The 9,394-nt window shown below is 48.9% G+C and overlaps 2 pseudogenes; both read right to left on the minus strand.

Annotated features, from left to right (window-relative positions):
- Positions 1 to 7,476: 7,476 nt before the first annotated feature.
- Positions 7,477 to 7,593, minus strand: LOC136655116 (5S ribosomal RNA; annotated as a pseudogene).
- A 1,240-nt stretch (positions 7,594 to 8,833) lies between these two features.
- LOC136654665 (5S ribosomal RNA) lies at positions 8,834 to 8,951 on the minus strand (annotated as a pseudogene).
- Between the last annotated feature and the right edge of the window lie 443 nt (positions 8,952 to 9,394).

Raw genomic sequence — 9,394 nt, forward strand, 5'->3', positions numbered from 1 at the left:
ATCACAGATGTGAAACAGCAAGCAGTGGAGGGAACTCTCATCCCACAGCTCATGTGAGAGGTCAAATAGTTGCCCTCATGCTGAGAGCAGTTGCGTCGGGCCAGTGAGGGCTCCAACAAATCTCTGGAGGGCCAGATGTTCATTGGAGACGGGGGGCTCCCTGAGAGGCGCATTGAGAGGCCTTGAGGGCCGCAAGTAGTCCCAGGGCCGGGGTTTGGTCACCTCTGGTCTTAACCATTGGGCAGGTTCATATGGGTCAAATTTGATTCAAACCACAAGTGGCCTGTCACAACCAGCCATACTGCGACTTGGTCATGAAATTCCTCTTCAGAAGAAGACCTCTGCTGGCTCCAGCACAAAAGGGAGTTGGCATCCTTGTAGCAGATACCCTGCTGCCACCCAGGAAGATGCCTGCCCCAGATCCTCCACAATCATCCTCAGGACCCGAGAAGCAGAAAGATGGGTCTGAACTGAAACCCAGATCAGAGAGTGGAATGCATCTGTGGCAGTTTGAGACCTTCCATTTCTGAGTCCTCCTTAGGAAGAGGAGTCATGAGCCTGGTATATGCTGGATCAGGACTCCACTGATGCTCCAGGAGAAGTTGGGGCAGTGGCAGAGGCAGCTTCAAAGTCCCTTTACTCGCAACCTATGGGCTGCTGGTGTAACTCTTCCCAGCTTCTGATATCTTGCTCCACTTTTCTGACTCATTGACTCAATAACCTTCCTGCTTCTTCTGCAGCCTTATCATAGTCCTTCTCTTTGCCTTGATAGACAGCTCCCTGGCCTTACTGAGAATCCAAGTTCACTTATTGGCAGGAACAGGACATGGTGAACTCCATAGAGAGACCCCCACGTGGATTCGGTTTCCAATGGCTGCAACTTTTGCCAGGATAAGAGCAAGCAGAGCTGCCCCATCCATGCAGCCACTAGAAGTGGGCTGCTTCAGAGGCAGATTGCAAGGGGTCTGAGGGGGTGGAGGATTCAGGGTAACTTTCAGCCTAAATCTTCTACTGCCACCACCTTCCTCCAGCCCCCAACCCCTTAATCCACAAATGATTTGCTTTGCGCTCAAATGAGCACTAAGCACATCTTTCCCTAACTTACCATGCCCCTCATGCACTGCCTTGAAATCTGGAGGCAGATTTATTTATTTATTACATTTTTATGCTTCCCTTCCCCCAAGGAGCTCAGGGCGGCACACACAGTTGCTTTTGTCCTCACAACAACCCTGTGAGGTAGGTGAGGCTGAGACATAGGGCCTGGCCCAAGGTCGCCCAGGGAGCTTCATGTCTGAGCAGGGATTTGAACGTAGATCTTCCAGGTCTTGTCCAACTCCCAAACCACTACACCATCCTGGCTCTTCTGGATTTCAAGGCAGTGCACGCAGAGAGCGGTAAGGATTTTAAGCACAAGGCCAGCGAACCCAAGCCGGCATCAGGCAGTATTCCAAGTTGCACCACCTCTGGCAACACCAATTATCACACCAGAACTCTGTTGGCCTTCATCAAGCTGCAATTCCCAGAATCCTTTGGAATGAACCACAGTGGTTCAGTCAGCTAAAAACCAATGATAAACCCCTCAGTCTGGAAACTCTACTTAAGGCACTCGAGGGAGTCTCAGGCCTTGCCCCACTTGGTTGTCACGAAGCCGATCAAGTCTGAGAACCCCTCATGTCACTCCAAGGAGTTTAGAAACAAAATGAAGGGGAATTAATTTAGGATGAACAATAGATTAGGGAATAGAACCGACAAAGAACGGTTCTGGGCAGGTTTTTGCCTCGAAAGGCTCACACAGGGAGGGTGGTGTGATAACCGCTATCAGGCGTATAAAGGAGCAGATATTCAGTGTCCTGCCACTGAGGATAAAGGGAGAAGCAAATGTCTTATTTCACAGAAGGGATTATTTAGGTTGCATCTTAGGAAAAGCTCTCTCACTTCCCTGGTGTGTTCAGAGAAATAATGCCATAAATGCTGTTTAAAATCTCACACTGCAGCAGGCTGGGACAGAAGGTCCTCGGAGGGGGGCAGTTTTCTCAAGTGACAAGCCTTCATGGCGCTATTATCATGTGAGAAAGAAAAATCACAGCATAAGCTGTAAGCCCATTAAGAATGTCACTGTTAAATTCCCCTATAAGATAAATCACTAATAGATAGAGGCTCCTAAGGTGGACAACATTCTCTGTTTAGGAGAGCTAGTTTTGGAGAGCTGGCTTCCTCCAAGGAGCTCAGGGTGGTATGCTTGATTCCTTCCCTCTTTTTGTCCTCACAACAACTTTGTGAGGTAGGTAAGGCTAAGAGAGAGTGATTGGCCCAAGGTCACCCAGGAAGCTCCATGGCTGAGTGGGGATTTGAACCAGTATCTTCCAAGTCCAACTCCCAAAACTCTACACCAGGGATGTCCAAAGTTTTTGGCAGGAGGGCCACATCATCTCTCTGACACTATGTCGGGGGCCGGGGGAAAAAATAATTAATTTACATTAAAATTTGAATAAATTTACATAAGTTTACATAAATGAATATATTAAAGATGAACTTATCTGAATGAATGAAGGTCTTGCAATAGCTCAAGGCCTATAAAAGGTCTTGCACAGAGCCAGGCCAGCATTTCCTTTGCTGCTGCTGCTGCATCACAGACATGAAACAGCAAGCAGTGGAGGGAGCCCTTATCCCACAGCTCACACAAGAGGTCGAGCAGTCGCCCTCACGCTGAGAGCAGTTGCATCGGGCCAGTGCGGGCTCCAACAAATCTCTGGAGGGCCAGAGGCTCATTGGAGACTAGGGGCTCCCTGAGGGCCACATTGAGTGGCCTTGAGGGCCACAAGTGACCCCAGGGCCGGGGTTTGGGCACCCCTGCTCTACACTAGTGGTTCCCAAACTGTGGGTTTTTGGTGGTCACCAAAGGGTGATGGAAAGATCAGATAACTAATTGTGTCAAGTCCTGAGGCTATTGAAAAATCCAATCCCGTAGCAGCTAATTACTCTGCAAAGAGCTCAGCTCTTGCAGTTTGCAAAATAGCTGCTAATTGTCCTGCAAGGAGCTGAGCTCCTTAAGTTTGCAAGCATGTGTAAATACAGAGAGATAGTTTGAGGGTTTTTTCCTGGTTATTATTACTTATAAATATTTCTTTCTATAACTCCTTTTGTCTGGTAAACTTAGGTGAGTTCCAACAGAGTATCGTTTTTAAAAGTGGGTCCTGGTGCTATGGAGATGCTCTTTACACTCTCACATAATACCAGAACCAGGGGACAGCCACTAAAATTGAGTGTTGGGCGGGTTAGGACAGACAAAAGAAAATATTTCTTTACTCAGCGTGTGGTCGGTCTGTGGAACTCCTTGCTACAGGATGTGGTGCTGGCATCTAGCCTAGACGCCTTTAAAAGGGGATTGGACAAGTTTCTGGAGGAAAAATCCATTACGGGGTACAAGCCATGATGTGTATGCGCAACCTCCTGATTTTAGAAATGGGTTATGTCAGAATGCCAGATGCAAGGGAGGGCACCAGGATGAGGTCTCTTGTTATCTGGTGTGCTCCCTGGGGCATTTGGTGGGCCGCTGTGAGATACAGGAAGCTGGACTAGATGGGCCTATGGCCTGATCCAGTGGGGCTGTTCTTATTTTCTAATGTTCTACACCATCCTGGGTTGGCTGTGGAGGTGACAGTTTCCAATATCTGTTTAGCCAGGAGACTGACAGCCAAAGCAGATGTGATGGGGCCATTGTTCCCATGTCTGATCTATTCATATATCAAAATGGGAGTGGGGGCCTAGCAGCAAAAGGAGCATGCAGAAGCGGAATGCTCATCTATCCATATTCTATCTCTCCACAGTGAGTGACTCCAATCACTTTTCTGCATTCTCTGTTCAGGAAGATCAGGAGTGAATCAGAAATTGAGAAAAATGCTTGGAGCAATGGATTGAGAAGTGGTGAAGTGCAGAACAGAAGAGGGTTCAGTGCCCCCCCCCCCCCGTTGCCTGCTTCTTTTACTGTTTAAGTAAGACCCTCCACACTATCTGTGAACAGAGCAGATGTGGAAAAAGAAATGCGCCCACACCACCATTGTGTCTAGTTTCGTTCCCTCGCTGACCTTGGGCAAATAACAGCGGCCCACTTCAGAGCCCCTGCCGCCAGTGAATGCATGAGGATTGTGGTATTGTGCCTTCTGTGTATACCCCAACATGCATGCTGGCCACAGCTCCAGGCCACACATGTGGCATTCTTCTACAAGCTGAGGGCTCCTGCACGGGGCTTGGAACTCTACAAATGCATGGCTGTTCAGAGGTATAACCTGTGGGGGTGTCGGCTTCTGGGGAAATTGTTAGTGGGTGTCATTCAACTCCCTCGCCACACATGCCCAGAATGCATAAGGGGAGGTGATTTTTATCAGGACTTAACTTTTAACTTAATCTACCTCCCAGATTTTCTGTAATGATGAAGTCGATTTTTTTTTTAAAGATGTACAGTCGGACCTTGTTATCTGTGGGGGTTCAGAAAGTCTCTGGAGGTGACCAGAGCACTGCTCCTGTTGCCTTCAGAGGCGTGGGGGGGGGGGACCTTTCTGGATTCAGCACTGCAAATGATGAAATCCACAGGTGCTGAACCCGCAGGTAATGTATCAAGTCGCATACCAAGATTTTGTAAATATTTTGCTGTGGCCTACTAAAGTAGTACTTGAATTATGGGGAGGAGGGGGGCAGAGGGAGCCTGGTTTCACAACTTTTCTAATACAGGTGTGCCCTCTTATCCATGAGGGTGCCATTCTGGAACCCCCTGCAGATAGCCAAAAGAGCGGATACAGGCAAATGTCTGTTCCCATGGTCTGGACCCTCTGGAGGCGAGGGGAGCCTGCTTCTGAGCTCAGCAGAGGTCGCGAATATCCGTCCATTAAAATGCCTTATAAGGCATTAAAAACGTCATTTCCAGTTTCTCCATGAAACTGGGTGTTTTGAGCTCTATTGCTCAGTCTGAGTCCAGCAGAGGCCACAAACGTCTGTCCACAGCCTCTGCCAGGCTCTGGAACTGTAAGTGATGTTTTTATTGCCTTATAAGGCATTAAAAATGTCGCTTCCAATTTCTCTGTGAAGCCAGGTGTTTTGAGCTCTACAGCTCTGTTCGAGCCCTAGCAGAGGTCATGGAGAAACATCCACGGCCTCGTCTGAGCTCAGAGAACCCTTCTCCCCTCACCTTTGGAAGCTGCGCATACCCAGAGCGGTGCCTCATGGACCCGATTCACGGATAACTGAATCCGTGGATATGGGATCAATGGATATGGGGGTTCCCCATAAGTTCTTGTTTCAGAAGGCCATGTGGCTGGACGGGACAATCCTGGCTAAAACTGGAGAAAGGCAGAGGTTAGGGTTTGTGAATTTTATTAAGGACACCTCTTGTCTTTCCCCCTTAATCTTAGCATTGCACTGTAACTAATGTGGAAAAAACCCCGTATGTATACCATTACGTGGTTTTACTGCTTAGTGTATTGAATGAGGATTCAGGCCGGAAAGTACAGAAGAATTAGGCTAACTTTTATTTACTAATTTGGAAGATTTTTATCTTGTACATTTTCAGTCAACCCAGGGTGCTTACATTATGAAACCTTAAAAGCAATACAACCAACATAATACAGTTTAAACAGCAGCAATTACAGCAAAGTCAAACCGAGGGAGTGTTACTGGTTGTGATCTAGGGGACATGGAACATGCACACACGGGGAATGTGAATGCGTTTGGAGGGACCTTGGTGCACTGATCCATGATACACACCAGGGGATTGGCACGGAATAAGGATGAGAGAGACAAAAATGTAAGGGTGATGCAGTGCTATTTATTGAGGAGGTAAATATATAAGATGAGGAAGGAGAAGATCAAAAAATTATGCAAGGCAATACTGACATACACCTAATGCTTAAGTGGTGGTGACCAGACAATCCGACGTACTTGAAAGGAGGAGGGATGTGAAAGCATCAAAATAGAGGAGGGAGAGAACAGAGGGAGGAGGACATAAAGGGGGAGATGTTCACAATGGGAAGCATTTATCAACCTTTGTCCTCCAGCATATCACTTTGCATAGTTCGCCTACTGGAAATACCACCAGATGTAATTGACAATGTTACTTCCGGGTTGAGAGACCAGACATGATGCAACAAACACTGATATGAGGCTTAGGGTGGGTGGGTTTTTTCAAGTGTGCATAAACCATGCACTGAAGCTCTGCCTGCTGAACCAAGCCTCCTCCCACTGTTTGTCACATGGCATCACAGTCTTGCTGCCAGGCTGCGGGTGTCTGAGGGGTGCCATGTGTAAAGCCAGACACCACCTTGCATACCACTGGTGGTACATGTACCACTGGTTGAGAAACACTGATTTAAGGAAATGAAGGAGTGGGAACAAAGATTAGGTAACCCAGGCTTGTGCAGCAGCAGGTGAAATAGAGGAGGGGGAGAAAGCTGGTGAAGGAAGGGGAAGACAACTAGAAAGAACCAAGTGTTCCGGCTGCAGCCTGCGACTGTGACTGCAGTCAAAGTTCACGGTAGCCTGGAACAGTTGCTGCAAGGAAGAAGTGAGCTCCTTGACAGGCTGCAAAGCACTCACTTACAGTGGGAGAGCTTGGCTCTCCCACCAAAATATTACTCTTCACTGATGCTACAAGCCTCCGAAAGGAATCAAGTGGAAGAAATGATTGTCTTTGTTCCTGGGAGTCCTTGCTGAATTGGTTAAGGGGAACTTGTGCTGGGGAGGCCTGGGGCTAATCTCCGGGCCCCCGCCCTTGGTGGTACAAAACAGAAACCAAAGAATTGTAGGTTCACCCACACATCCATAACTCGCACACTATAGAAAGGAGGAGAGGACAGAAAAACAAAGTGGGTCACTGCTTTGATGGCACGCGATGTGCAGAGGAGACAATCTTAGGGCCAATGGCTGGTAGGGCCTGTAACCAATATGCATTTCTGCTGGGATGATTTAGTTGAGACTTTAGTTGATGCAGGAATTTCAGGGCTACTTACCCAAGATGCAGGAATCTCCTAGTTTAGAGAAGCAATTTCCCAAGTGTGGAGATGACACAGGGTGCAATAAACAAATTCAGTGGAAGCCAGGGAGTAAGTAACCTTGGTCAGTTGCAGAGAAGGGAAGGAGGGATGAGGAGCCTAGGATGCCACGTTCCCCAAAGTATGTGTCATGCTGCACTGGTGCAACACACACTTTAGGAAACATGGTGTGTCACGGCCAAGGATGCAAGGAGTGTGCGCGACGCAGAAGCAACTTCTGGGTCATCCACCATTTTAACCTGCAATGTCTTAGCCTTGGCAGTACTAGGACCCACCAGAAATCGGACTGCAACCCACAGTTTGGGAAACACTGCATTAGAAGGAAGAAAACTGCACACCTGAGGTCAGTGACCAGATCTCTGACAGGAATTTTTCTATAGAGTGACATAAGGTCTGTCGTGGGTGGCAACCTTCAGTCTCGAAAGACTATGGTATAAGCCTACAGCACCCGGTATTCCCAGGCGGTCTCCCATCCAAGTACTAACCAGGCCTGACCCTGCTTAGCTTCCAAGATCAGACAAGATCGGGCATGTGCAGGGTAACAGTTGCTGGGGGGAGCTCATTCCAGAGCATCCTATTGTTCTGAGATGGTCCTTGATGGGTTTCCTCTGACCCATCCCCATTGTAGATGGCCATCTCCTTTTGCTTTGCCTACTGGGAAGGGCTGACTGGGGACTCCTCAGCTGATCAGGAGATTTGTGTCCCCTTTAGCATCAGGTTCTTGATCAAATTACCAGTGAAGTTGATGAGGGAAGCCAAGGGCTGAAGACAGAGCTAACCCCAGGTACGACAGAGCCCAACGCAGAGCATTCACGTGGGGCCCCAACCCTCCCTGCATCCCCCACTCAACCTACAGCTGTGGTGACTGCAGCTGTAGTGAACGAGGCGGCGGTAGTGCTGTGGCACCTGGAAATAGTCGGTGGTGTTGTGATGACATCACCAACTGCTTCTGGGAGGCCCATTTTGGGCCAAACTGTCACAGGGGTGAATGGGTGGGCCCATAGGACCAGTGCTCCACTTGCCATGCCGGCCTCCCAACCACTGAGATCCCAGCTGTGACAGTGGGTGATCTGCTTGCTGCCCCCCCCCTCCACAGGGCCCCCTAAAAGCACCAAGCCCAGTTTCATCAAATTGGTTGAATTGGCTTTAGGCCGGTTCTTGCTGAATGCTTTTGTGACCACAAATGGTCCTGGTTCTCTCAGAACCTATTTGAAGTTAGGTGGGTGGCACCTGGGAACAAATCCTTCTCTGTAGTGAAGACTTGACTGTGGAACAGCCCTTCTCAGAAATATTCACTCGGTGCCCACTCTTATTTTTCAGGCACCAGGCGAGAATAATTCTCTTTTCCCAAGGCTTTAGGGAGCGCTATTAAGTTCTACCACCCTCTTTTGCTGCTGCTGCTGCTTTCACGCCTGTTGTGTGGTGTTAGATGGATTGCCGTTGAATAGTTGTGAATATTGATCTTTGTCGTTATTCTGCCTCAAATGGCTAGCCACCTTGAAGGCTTTGTGATGGAAAGCCGGGAGAGGAATGTTCTAAGTAAACAAACAAGCTCAAAGCTGCACTTCTTGAAATTCCCTGTTTACAGTGCTTTCTCAAACTGTTGGACTGGGACCCACCAGTGTGTTGAGACCCAATTTTTGGTGGTTTGCCAAACTGATGGGGCAGATTAGGCTATGTGCATCAAGGGTTAAGCAAGTTGCTACTGGGGAGGGGGGGAGCTCTGCTGCCACATCACCATTATTGCCTCACCCCTTGGTTGGCAACCTTCAGTCTCGAAAGACTATGGTATAAGCCTACAGCACCCGGTATTCCAAGGCGGTCTTCCATCCAAGTACTAACCAGGCCTGACCCTGCTTAGCTTCCAAGATCAGACAAGATTGGGCATGTGCAGGGTAACAAACAGCAGTCTCTAGGGCCTCTAAAATGTTTGAGAACCACTGTGACATGGACTTTGTCTTCCTCCTTTGCATAGCCAGTATAGCATAGGGCAGTTGCTCTAAAACTGGGGCGTCGCAACGTCCCAGCCTGAGGGCCCTGGACTTTACCCCCTTAAGGGGCGGGAGGAAGGCAGCAACATGATCCCCAGGATCACATCACTAAGGGGGGTGCAGGGGCTGGCATGTACTTACCAGTCTCTGCAGCAGCCCCCCCCCCGGGGGTGGGGGGAGCTCTGCGCAACCCTCTGTGAGGCTCTGCGAGCTTCAGAAAGTGAAAGTGGAGCAAACGTGCACCACTTACGGCTTGCTGTTGCAAACTTGAGGCGGAGCACAATCGCTCTGCTTTCGCTTTCTAAAGCTCGGGGAGATCTGCAGAGGGTCACGGGAGTTTGAAAAGCGCTGGCACAGGGGTTA

Source organism: Tiliqua scincoides, chromosome 5 (genome assembly GCF_035046505.1).
Source record: "Tiliqua scincoides isolate rTilSci1 chromosome 5, rTilSci1.hap2, whole genome shotgun sequence".
Lineage (NCBI taxonomy): Eukaryota > Metazoa > Chordata > Lepidosauria > Squamata > Scincidae > Tiliqua > Tiliqua scincoides.